The sequence below is a fragment of the Nipponia nippon genome, unplaced genomic scaffold, assembly GCF_047370975.1.
Source record: "Nipponia nippon isolate SJK-2023a ecotype South Korea unplaced genomic scaffold, ASM4737097v1 scaffold_10, whole genome shotgun sequence".
NCBI classification, from domain to species: Eukaryota; Metazoa; Chordata; class Aves; order Pelecaniformes; family Threskiornithidae; genus Nipponia; species Nipponia nippon.
The window spans coordinates 13,191,223-13,204,475 of record NW_028262291.1 but is presented as its reverse complement, the minus strand read 5'-3'; the positions used below and the strand labels follow the sequence as shown (position 1 = coordinate 13,204,475).

Below are 13,253 nucleotides of genomic sequence, written 5' to 3'. Positions count from 1 at the left end.
CTACTGCAGAATATGTTACTACAGGGACTAAGAGACCTAGCACTACAACAGCCTGAATATTAATTCTCCATCTTATTCTTTTTGAGTCCCACTGTTTTTGTTTTGGCTGCTACTACATCAATACAAAGAAAACCTGTCTCAGAAAAATGACGGCTGTTTTCTCTTTTTATGACTACACTCAAAAGAAACAATAATGAATGGTATAATATAAATTTACAACAAATTCCTAACTATCTGTTCATCTTAGTCATTAAGACCATAACTCCAGGCGACAGTGATCCCTCAATTTCCAAGGAAGATGACTCAGCTACTTATATAGAAATACTGCTTGGGCTTCAAATCATTTTGGGGGGGAAGATTTTAAAGGCAGAATAAAAATTCCAAACTAAGATAGAGATAGCTAAGACACAAAGCACTTTTTCACAGTTCTAAGAAGCTGGTTTGCACTTCCCCGCCTGCACTGCCTGCAGGAATGTGCTGGCTACAGAAACACAGCAGAGAGGCAAACTTCCTATTGAAATACAGGGTGGAGAGATTTTGTAAGAACTGCATTTTTAGCCACAGATTCGTGATGGGATTGGGAGAAAGTAATGAGCAAATGGATATGCATTGGCTCATTCTCCCTTCCCTTTAACCAAAAGATAACTGTTCTGGAAACAGTCATGTTGATGTCAGTCAGGCTACCCGCAAAGTTCACACAGTACAAAATTATTGTCAACTCCTTTTGATAGGCTATCCTCAAATGATGCCTCTTCTGCTTTCAATGCCACAGACACAATAGAATCTCAAAACTTGCAGAGAAATACTTCATTCATTAAGCATCGCCTTCCCCTTCTTAGTAAGTCTTTTCCCTCTTTCTCAAAGTAGAGATTTGCTTTTGCTTAAAAATTCAAAACAAAAGGTATTCCCTCACAAAACACCCAGCTATGATGAGGTACATGACATTCTTTGAGAACAAACACATTTCCATCCCTTGTCTTTCATTCTCCTACTGACTATGCTTGATGAGTCATAAAGATGATCTGTTCCCTCTCTCTGCCATTGCTCCTGTGGAGATCAGGAGAGCAGACATTTGCCATTAGTACAGAACAAACTTTGTCTTTCTGAGGTATATCCTGATTTCTTTTTATTCAGCTTCCCCCTCCGCACCGAGCAGACACGAGCTATAAAATAGGATTCACATGTTTCACGTGGCAGCTTTGTCTAGAATTTCCAACAACACTTGAAAAAGCATTGACTTAATCTATAGCTGTAACTGCATAAATAAGATTTATTAGTCATTGTTATAAAATAAATATATTCACTTATGTGAGCTTCAAAGTCATTACCTTAGAGCCTGGAATGACACAACTGCGGCACTATAAACAACAGTGCGCTAGTGAGCAGGTGAAGCATCACCATTTCCCATCTCAGAGGAGATAGGAAATATCTATAGGAAACACTGGAAATCTCAAGCCAGGGAGTTACTCAATACTGCCTGTGCACAGGCTAGCTGCAGTCAAATGAGACGGTCAGTCCCAGAACATAGTCTTGAACTAAGCAGGTTTGCCTTTACTCTCTTGGAAACCTCTCTTGGGCAAAGTTAGGATCTCCCAAACAAAAGCTTCTACCTGGTTTGGAGATAAAATGTTCTGGTGAGAGTTTTACTACTTGGAGCCTGCTAAAACAGATAGCTGAGGTGAGCAGTAATTCATACACACATTATATGCGCACACAGCGAGCTATCAGCTGAACTGCACAAGAGCGGTGTGCAGCACCGGGATTCAACCTCATGACCTTCTGATACAGAGCCCTGGGGTCTAACACTTCAGTTAAAAAAACTCCATTACCTGCCAATATTAGCAAAGCTGCATCCTGTTTGCAATTCCCTGCAGAGATGGACCGAATGCTTGTAAGCAGATCTGATTCTATTCAGGAAAGGGCAATCATGTTATACTTCACAAAGCTCTAGAGCCCTCCTCATTTTCTTATTTATGACATATTATCTAATTTATTCAACTAGTATTTCCCTTCTATCATCATCCCTGCATAAGAGGGGCAAATACATTACAGATCTTGCTAGATTTCAAGATTGATACATTCATGATGGAAAGAGATCTCTGCATGTCTATAATTTTATCCTTTTTTTCCTCATTTTATGTATGAGTGTCATTTGGCATACAACATATTACTAGATAACCTACAGATAACAAACAGTTGCAGATTGCTTCATCTTGTAGTGTTCAATAAAGAATTTCAAAGGGAGATATTAGTTGAATATAAATAAAATGCTCCTGCTTTTTTTTTTTTTTTTAAATAACTGCAACAGAACAAGTCTGATTGCTTACCCCACAGGTTCAACCCTGGCCAACATATCCATCTGAATCACCATAACCCTTCTGCAAAAAAGCCAGTTTGATTCAAGGTTCCCCAAGCCTGCCCTGTAATAGCCAGAACACCGGTGCTTCTGCTCCATTCCCCAAAACTTCAATCTGACCTTGAGAGTTTCCTTGGTCACTGAAACTATGAATAAAACTTCTTAACAACTGGAAAAGGGTATTAATTCATCACTGGCTCAGCCCCATACAGGACGTACTGCAAATTACAGAGGAATGCAACTAGGCCTAGATGGCTGGTTCACATACAAAGAGCAGAATCGGTCAGTAACAAAGAGCAGGAAGAATAATTTTCTCTTCTTAGCCATATGCTTTCCTGACTAGGGCCAGCAGGGGATTTGTTGGGGGATTTGCTGATAAAATACAGCTTTGTCCCATTTGTCAGACCTGAGGCTGTCATGGAAACATAACTGATGTGACAACCGTTAATGAGCCACTGTCACAAGGGCAATCTGTCCAAGCCGACAGATTTGTTGCTCCTGTTCAGTAGTGGGCAGCAGTGAAACCGCCTAGGAGGTTCTAAACATCACCTCACCACCGCAAGGGTCCTGGACTGTTTTGTTTTGGGAACACCATATGTCCATGTTACTGAAAAAAATATTTTACAGGATTCCCAGTCTGCAATGATGGGCTGGTTGGTTTGCTTTTAAATCAGATTATAAGCAAATGTTGAAATGCTAAGTGTTATGCTGTGCCAGAAGTCTGGGTTTTGACTTTGCTTCTCTTCTGCCCACCTTGCAGGAAGCCAACCACTCATCCAGAAGAACAATTACCTTTTAATGAAGTTCTCTTTCCTCTTTCACAGATAACCAGCTGGCTCTTTTCGTCACTCTTCCTCCAACCTATTCCTAGCATCTCCCTTTTCTACCCAGATTCAGGAGTAGCTGACTGTTCCCTCACTGCAAGCAACAAATTTCTCCTTTTCTCATGACAAGTCATTTTTTAACAGTAAACATTTTAATACTTCCCATAAGCCAGCGTATCATTTGGCACCAATACAGGCAGCAAGAACTAATCCTTCTCAGAAACAGTGGTGGTTCACTTTGGAGTCTGTCCTGTCACTGTGTCCTGGAGGGGAACATATGATGCCAGATCTCAGAAGACAGTAAGCTCATGTGCTCTGCTACTGTGGACAAGATCATACATTGCACCAGCAGCACAACCGCCAGAAATGACATTACACACCTGATACAACTCAGCAAGAGTCTGATGCACAAGAGAGCTTCAACTAACAAAGCCTGTTTTTCCACATGGGAATTTTATTCAGGTGGAGAAAGAGGAATGTGGCCATTTGTTCAGGATTTCAGGACATCACACAGCCTGGCCGGAGCAGCCATTGACCGACACCCGCCATCTCTGGATAAATGGCCACTTTGCAATCAGTCTGCCATGTCCAGAACATGAACTGCATAGATTTTCCAGAAAAAATTAGAGGAACCTTCAGCATAAGTCCACTGGCTTCATCTTCCTCTACCTGAGGATCGGGCCATACTTTTAGAATGGGTAGGTACACCCACATTATCAGAGCCATCAACGCCACAGGCACAGGAACTGCACCAGGATGTGCTGACAAGGTGCTGCAGCTGACGACCTCGGGCTGCCCCTTGGACCTCCTGTTCTTCCAGACAGTCATAAATCCCCAGGAAGCATTCTGTGCCATTGTAGTACAAAGCACCGAGTCATGTTTACATTTGTTTTCTACTGTCCATGCATGTCAGCCAATAGTAAATAAAACGCAGCAGGGACCTTAGCTCTTGATGTGTCTCAGCAGAAAACTGGATAATGTCTTCATAGGAGAGGAAAGCAGATCTTAATGCAAATGCCCAATTTGACAGTATATTACACTACCCACTGAGCCTGGTGCAGAAGAGATTATAAGCTGCTGATGGGGTCCCCTGTACAACCAGCTTGTGTAGCTGCCTGGGCCGGGAGCAAGGTCTTACTTACAGGTGGCACACGAGGGCAGTGCTTTCCACAGGAGATAAAAGGGGTGGCCAGACAGCTGCCTGTGCATGTCCCAGGGCGATACCACCCGACTTACAACCTACTGTCATGTGCTGCTGCTAATAAAAGAGCACTGAAAAACCGAGGTTTGCCCTTAGGTCTTCATACATTCCCAAAAGCCAATCTGCTGCCCCAAGCATGAGTGTAATGGGGTCAGTGCAATGGTGAAACCCGGTCTGATGCACAGCAGAGCAGCTCTAACCCAGAGCATCAGCTGATTACACAAAGCATATCCACTGCCCAAAAGCAGGTTTTTTTCACTCTTCCCTCTGAAACCAACTTGACTCTTCTCCAAAAGCCAACACCAGAATGAGTCACTTGAAATTATTTTTTTAGGCAAGTTTCTGAAGACTGAGTTGCGATATGTCCCCTTCCCTGCGACAACGTGCCAGTAAACCCCCAGGGAGCTCTCCCAGGAACTGCTAGGGGATGAACACAACAGGCTGAGCTGTTCAGCTTCTTGCCTCCCCCAGCACGGGTTTGAACATGTTGACAGCAGAGTGGTATGAAGATGGTTTTGTCCCCTACAAATCTTCTGGATAAACAGAATTGTGCTCTACATCAGAGATTTTTCTTTAACTTTAGTCAATGCTTTCTTGGCTTGCCACTCTTAACAACTTGGTCATAAAACAGCTCTCTCTGGAATACGCTGTTCAAATTAATCAGCTGTCAGCTATTCTCCTTTTAAAACTAATAATAGAAGGTCTGCATGGGCCTGTGAGAGACTGAAACATGGGAATGCGAATTGTGCAGCTGCAAATGTTTCCATGCTGCTGTAGCTCTCAAACTGCTTTTTGCTCTCTACCAAGGAGGCATGAAATAGCATTGCAGGGAGCAGGTTTTGTACCATCAAAATTGTCCAACTGTCCTCAGTATGTCCATAGTGTGGTAAACGCTTAGTGATGCCTTTTAACTTTCAAGCACGCTTTAAAGAGGGGAGGGATGTTCTGGTCATAAACCAATAGGCTGAGCTGGACCAGGAGCATGGGATAATTTGATGGCTTGTATCCTTTGGATGCCAGCTGCACAAGGGATGCCAAATTGTGCTTTTGCCATTGGCAAAAGTTTTAGCCTCTGATTCATCTTCTTGTCATCAAACTGCAACAGGGTGGGGGAAGTAGTTCAAGGGGGGAGCACTGCCTCTGACAGGATGGGGAAATGGGAGTCCTTCGAACAGCGCCTTGCATACAGCAGTTTGGCTCCAAGTGGGCAGAGAGGATTAATGCTACGTGAGGCTTGAACTCAGACTAAGAGCTGGCACTGGAGGAAAGCCAACTGTGCAACACTCCTCTAACTGCTTAGGGGACTCTGTTGTTGTCACGTGAAACTGAGGAACAAGTAGGAGTCTCTGTTCAAAAAGCATTCAAGGTGGAAGCATGTTTGCAAAGCCTGATAAAGGAACAAGAGCAACACCTGCCTCTTCCAGGTCTGCCTACAGCTAGTACCATCAGGGGACTTTGCCTCTACTAGCAGTAGATTCATTTTCAGCCTGAAAAATATTTTTAAAAGCCTCTCAGGCTTTTAAGAGAAAGAAGAAGTTTAAATCCCAGACCGGAAGCCTTAATTATAACGGATTTGTGTGAAGGTTGCCAGATCTCTCCCTGCTCTGTGATCAGGGCTGTGCCAAGAGTCTGCTTTGTGTCACACTAGCAACTGTGTTAAGTTCAGCAAAGTAACTGGGTCAAAGATGCAAAAGCAGAAGAGAGATCACTGATTAGCGCTAATGAGAGCCTGCACTGCAGAGCAGAATGACAGTGCAATCATTTCAAGGTTCTTGCCATAATTACTAGGTAGCCACACTCATATTCAGTGTGAACTGCTCAGAACAAATCCTTTTGCATGTCACATTTTACACCTTAGAAAGTCACTCAGAGTCACCATGACCAGAAAACAGCACGAGAGGAAACAACTGTGAAACTAGTTTTTCATACCGCTGGAATTGAAATTAACTTACAGAAAATAACGAAAGATTTGAGCACCCTCATAAGCAGTGCTTCTAAATATGCAACACTTGTTTTCAATCAATGAATTCCATCTATTGTGGGCATAAGGTTACAGATGGAGAATACTGATCTCATGTTCAAGAATTTAATGGTGCATCTGTGCACAACTGTAACACCAGGTGCTCTGAAGATCACCCGACCTTCAAAAACAACAGCAGAAAGAGTCAACAGTGTTTTTCCAGTGTCTCACAGACTTTCCCTAACAAGAAAAAAACTGAAGGGATTAGAGTTAGAGAAGGGAATAAGAGCAAAACCAAATATTGATGATACAGACAAAGTCAGTCCTACACTTCTAGATAGCCTCATCTCATTCACAAACTAAGCAGTGTATTTCCAAGTAATAAAGACAAATATGTCAACGTAGCAATTAACCTGAAACTCACTGCAACAGACAACAGGGAAACATGCTGTCAACCTATGGATAGAGGGAGTACGAACAGTGACACAAAAGATGATCTTATGCAAGATAAAACAAGCAATTAAAACATTATAACTCAGAACATAAAAATTACTCATTAGATAATGAAGGAGAGAAAATAAAAAAAGATTTCTACCATGTCCTTTCACTTTCTTTCTAAGTGCAATGAGACAGGACACAACTAATCCTATCAAAAAAAGCACATTAAGCTCTCTGGAAAACTCAGAGCCACTGACTATCCACAGACAGAATGTGGGCATAGAGCCACTGGCAGAAACGTGGTGGACGCATGAGACCAACGAGGAGATTTATGTCAGGACAACAACATAAAGCAACTCGCTTCAAGATACAGAAATGGATGCGCTTATGAAGTGGCAACTACAGCAGGCTGCAAACCCTGGGCTAAAGACCACAGAGTGCCTGTCCCCAGGAGATGTGTTGCACGCAGAGCCGCTACGCCTGCCCAGACTGCTGCAAGAACTCCACGCGTGTTACTGGGTATAGCAGCAGCCTTCTTGAGTTGCTTACTCCCTTAATGGATGAAAAAAATATAGTGTGCCAACGCCTGTGTGCTGGTGTTTACACTTATGCCCAACCGTAGGGTAGGTCAGTTATGAGGTATCATTATGAATGTAGTTATAAATGTACTATGATTTACTGATTTTTTTTTATTTTTTTTTTTTTTAGTTCCTACTGGTAAGGTATACGTGGTATATAAGATATGCAAACTTCATTTGGAACCATTCAGAATGCTAGGATATATGGAATTTATATTAAAGGACTATAGGAATGATGCCTTATATCACTTTTCAAAGTAACATGTAAATACTGCAACACAGACCATTAAGAGAATGCCACTCGGCCAGAAACACTAGGAGAGAACTCACCAGGCTTCCCACTGCATCGCACCATACAACAGACAAATGCCAAAAAGCGACTGTTGCCTTTGGCATGCCCAATTTGCAACACCTTGCAGAGATCTCTCAGGAGTCTCAAGCTGACCATCTGTAAAATGTAAGCACTTCAAAGCAGCAGTTCTGATTTTGAAAATCATAATCTTTTTCTGTCTCAGAAATTTCAGGGACTAATAGCATTTTCCTGCAAATGAGCCTTAAACTTGGGCAATCATCTCAGTGTTCCTTCTTAAGGAGGGAGGTGGTTCAAATTAACACACCAGCTCCACAGACATTTCATTCCTAGTCAAGAATGGCACACGGATTTCTTATTAAACTGCTCCCAACCATCAAACGGATGAAAAAAAAATTTTCCAATCACTTAACCAGGTTATTAAATGATATTCACTAACAGCAGTATTTTATTTACAGAACCAAGCTGGTCAATTCTGGTAGGCCAGAGGGGGACACAAAGCGTTAGACTGGGCTGATCAGCCCTCAGTTCGCAGATGACAGCTGTCAGTTCTGTATGCATGTTGTAGAAAGATTGCCTGCTCCAGGACCGCCTGCTTCTCCCTCATGAGTGCTCTACTGGCAGATCACAGCGATACCAGTGTTTTCCCCCTGAAGTCTTCTTCGAACTCCTCCCCTGAAGCACAGCCAATACTGCCCTTTAATCAAGGAACAATTTGCACACACACACACATGCACACACATACACATAACAACAGCTATTTGCAAGGAGGGGAGATGGGAAGGAAGGATCCGATTTCCATTCACTGCACTTTCCCCCTCCAGGACGACTTTAGGAGAAAGAGGAAATAAACATCACCATTATCTCCAGCCTGCGTTACCAGCCACACTGAAGCCAGTCAGCAGTGCCTGGCATTGTTTGGAGGAACACAAAAGACCTTCTGTTTGGAAAGTTCAAGACAGAAAGCGGAGAGCCTGGTCCTACAATCAAAAGACTGAAACAGAGGCTGAGAAGTTCTCAGGCAGAGAGTGATCTGAAGCCCTTTGAAGTTGACGGGAAAACTCCCATGGACTCCAGCACACTTTGGATCATGCCTGAAACACACAGAAGGGAGCAAAGCAGCGTAGAAGTAGAACGGAGCATCTGCTAGAGGGGAGTTTAAACGGCCTAGGGGTGACCTAATCTTTTCATCATAGTTATCGGTACAGCATATTTTTGTGACGTTCAAGCAAGCAGGATTATATCCATTTTTTAAGTCTTTTCATTAGGACATAGCAGTTGTACATTAATCATTAGCTATTTTTCCGTTTAAATTAGTATGCATGCTACCCTAATGTTGAGTGTTGAATACAGCATTTAACAAACGTCTCAGAGGACAGGGGGGAAAAAAGACCCTTTCAAATTGCCGAAATCATTAGTTTTCTGCTTTCTTCCCCCCACTACCCTCTCCCAAAAAGGCTGGTTTAAAGCTAGAAAAAACACAGCCCAGGACTGAAAACCTTAAGAACAATGATGCCAGCATCATCTATTCATAAGCAGCAGTTTGAGACAGAGCCCAACCCAGAAGAAACTCTTTAGCAGCACATTCTCCAAACAATTGCTAAAGGATCCCAAGTGTGTGAAGGTTCCAAATCCCCTGCTTAATTATGGTGCAATTAATTTTCTCATTAAAGATGAATATAGGACCATCCAAGAAGAAAGAAGTGTCTTCTGAATTCTGTAACACTTCCATAATTATTTTCTTGCATATAGGAGTAATTATTGCAGTGATTTTAAAGTTTGGTGCTGTCTAGGTACTAAATGACATTTTCTGGGAATTAATCTTATAGAAACTTTTTTTTTTAAGACTTCTTGCAGCCTTTGCACAAGATTCAACAAAGAGCCAAAGTATTTTTTTTTTTTTTTTTTTTTTTTCAAAAATGCAGGATGTTTCCTCTTTCCCTGGTTAATAGAATCCAACTGTTGCCGCATGACATCATTCCCCAGAGCTAGGGAATCCAAGCTCACTCAGACACTCGACTGGCAGTAAACATCATGGAAAAAAAAAGAAAAAATACACCAAACTTTAAAATAGGAGGAAATAACATTTAAAAGGCAATTTTTGTTACCTGAAATTTGGAGCATTTCCCTTTCCACTCCATTCTCAGATTTGTATTTCCCAGACAAAACTCTGTCTTATTATCTGAGGCAACCAGAAAACCAGTCGTTTAGCGTCTAATACCTGCTGTGCTTCCCACAACTCCTTCATATGACCTTTCGCAGCACTGATTCCAGCTAAAATGATTGCAGAGAACACAGACTGGCCAGGCCAGTTGTCATGGAGATCTCTCTCTCTCTCTCTTTTCATACACGCGCGCGCATACACACACACACACAGATTTAAACAATTCTGGGAGGCATCCACAAAACAGCATGCCTTTTCATCAGCTACGTTTTTGAAGCATTCCACCCCTCCTCCAAGCCCTCCCTAGCGTCAGCCCAGGAAGCTGAGCTTTGGTCATGAATCGATTGCTGAAATTAGAGATATTGCCTTTTAAAAAAAGAAAACCACCACAGAACTGGTGCTTTTTTTCCCCCAGGAAGGAAAAGAGAGATGTTTCCGTGCCAAAACTTTGACCTAAAAGTAAATCTATTGCATTTAACCTGTGGGCTATTTGTCTTTGCCCGACTTGTTATGAATTTGATATCTGAAAGCACTAAGGCTTTGTTGAAATACAGTCATGCAGATTACAAGAAATGCTGCTGGCATGGCCTGACTCTTTACCTTGCTGTTCTCCCAGTACCCAGCGAGTGACTTAATTAGCACAGGTATTAATCGCGGTCATGCAGGACTTCCTGTATTCTTTCATGTTTCTGTAATTAAGAAGAAAAATGTGCAGGTCAGGAACATGCAACTCAAACAAACAAACAGAAAAAATCCCCCAGCCAAACAAGAAAACACAGATACATTTGGAAGTTTTCTCATATTGACTATAAGTTTACATGCCTCTTACCCAAAACTCCCTATCTCCCAGTTAAGGAGAAACTCATTTCAATGACATTTGCGAATAAAAGAACTGATTAATTTACCATATTCACTGGCACCATGGTTGCAAAAAAACTTATTCCAAACATAAATAAAGACACACAACATTTTTTCCTTGACAAAAAAAATTCTAAATTAATCACCAGCAACATCATATAGGAAAGCCTGGACTGATAAATCAAGAGAACAGAAAATACTTTTAAAAAAAGAAAGAAAAAGAACATTTAGTAAGGAAATTCAGTAAAAAGTATGTGGACTCAGCAGAACAGCACTGTGTGCCCGAAGTTTTTACACTTTGAGAAACAGCTTGCAGAGCTACTCTTTAGAGGATTTAACCAGTCAGTCATTCAAAGTTTTAAAACTTCATAAAAGATACTAAAGGAATTGCATGACTCTGCTTTCTGCAATGAGTTGTATGAGCAACAGTCCCTCTAGTGGTCATAAAATTGCAAAGCTAACTATGCCGTACCGAGTAGGAAATCAATTTCTTTTTTCTCTATCAATGGCTTCATTATGCTGTTATGATATTCCACCTCTGCATTAAAAACTTAAAATAAAATTAGCATATGCCACCCTTTATATGTTATTTAGGGAGCTGAACACAAAAAAAACATGTACGTGCGTTACATAATCAGCACAGCTAGGTTTATACACAAGGAGATATAAAAGAATTCCAACATATTACTCTTTAGTTGTGTTTGTAATATGACAACGAAGGTGGGATTTTAAAAAAAAAACTAGACAGTGAGATAGCTGAGATGGGAACACCTGTCTCTCTGGATAGCTATTATAAAATAAAAACTGCACTGGAGCATATTATTGACTGTACTTCTGAAAACTCGACATTTTGTGAATGATGGAGCTCCCAGCGGATTGTACACTTAAACCATCTCTCTTTCTATCAAAAAACAAATTAAGTTGTTAAAATATATTATGCATCTATAAATACGTAGGTGCAAAGCACAGTAGTAAAACTATGGCCCAAGGTTTGGTCTTGGGCAGGTGACTACCACAAAAGACCCCAGACAAGTACGTTTCTATTCTAAGCTTCATGAATACACTCCCAATCAATTTCTTGCCAAAAGGTGAAGTATTTTGCTCGGACTAGCCCCAGTGAAACAAGAACCATTCCCACTTCTTACTTTTTTCTCGTTGGGCTTTTCTGTGAGCATATCAACACCTCAGAACAAAATTCAGGATCAGGACAGAGTTTAGTATCATAAACAGAGCACACGATGAAGAGCTGATATTAGGTTAATTACAGTGTCATGGCTACACTGCAATCAAAAAGCATTCAAATATGTATCTTTATCCCCTGCAGCAGACAGACAATCCATTACCCACACATGGCTGATATTTAGTTTCTTATTTCCATACACTTCCCATTTCTGACTGGTTGAACATACTCCTTCCTACGTTCTGCGGTCACAAGCAGAATGCAGAAGCCACATGACGCACGCAGGAGCAGATATGCACCGAAAAGGATGAGTGCGCAGCGAGAGAGTCCTCACCAGGGCACACCTGGTGTCTCTGCCCTTGAGACTGGAAAGGGAAATATGAGCCTTGCTCTCCACAAGCTGCATGGTCGAAGATTCTTTACTGGATGCTTTCTAAATCAAGCAGCCATCATCAGCAACAGGAGAGGAAACAAAAATCAGATTTGCTCCTAAACGACTCATGAAATTCTATCACTTTCACTAGGTGAAAAAGCAACATCAACTTTAGGATTTAAAAAGACAAAACCAGAGATGAGCTACAGACTAAGCTGCCCACAACAACAGCACAAATCTCTGGTAGGTGTAAACAGAGATTAATCACTGCACCGACCTCAGTAACATTTTCCTTTGCATTTTTTAAATAAGATGAAGTTTCGCATAAAAATACGCCTGTAAAATGATTTATGATTTTTTCGTCCTCCTCCTCAAAAAGCTTTCTGCCCTTCAGAAGGGCTTCTGCCCCTTTCCTATAGAAGATAACCACCTTATTTCTCTTCCTCTTGTGTCACCTCTACACCACAGTTACTGACCATCTTTCCAGTGCCCTCAACGGATATGTATCTGTTTGAACTTAGATAAATTTAAGACTCGACAGCAAAAAGTGAAGCTTAAGTACCCTGTCCCAGTACGTTTTTAACCCAATGCCATGGAAAGGCAAGTGCCTGCAGCTCCTGCTGACCTCACTGGGAGAGGCAGAGAGCTAGGCAGTACTTCCTCATCACCAGGCAGTGACTTGCAGAGGTATGGAAATAAGGGAAAAGGCCCCAACCAGCTCATAATGTAAAGTATCCATGCAGTACAAATATTGTGCTCTTTGCGCTTTATTTAGAGGCCCAGCACTCAATACTTTTGCATAGGGCATTCTGTGACTACAAGGTGGGACAAGAAGATGACTACCAGGACAGCAGCCACTATACTCTTTGGAGCAGTCCCACGACACCTTTGAGTCCTCCTTTGAATTAACATTCTACAGCACTGGCCTTTATTGTTAGCATTCCAACACAACAGCATAAGAGCACTGCAACGGAGCAAGTGGCACAAGATAACACCTCTGACCCCAAAAGC

General features: G+C 41.7%; 1 protein-coding gene across 6 annotated transcripts in view; it reads right to left on the bottom strand.

Annotated features, from left to right (window-relative positions):
- DENND2B (DENN domain containing 2B) overlaps positions 1-13,253 on the bottom strand; it is a 184,190-nt gene that overhangs the window by 133,408 nt on the left and 37,529 nt on the right. For 4 of the 6 annotated variants that reach the window (XR_015701831.1, XM_087745570.1, XM_087745575.1 and 1 more), the window contains exon 2: positions 10,432-10,520. The exons of 1 other annotated variant lie outside the window; for it this stretch is intronic. The gene's annotated coding sequence lies outside the window, so the exon portion shown is untranslated. Of the gene's footprint in view, positions 1-9,775; positions 9,921-10,431; positions 10,521-13,253 lie in introns of those variants that run through there. One more of the 6 variants, XM_087745572.1, reaches the window with a different exon arrangement.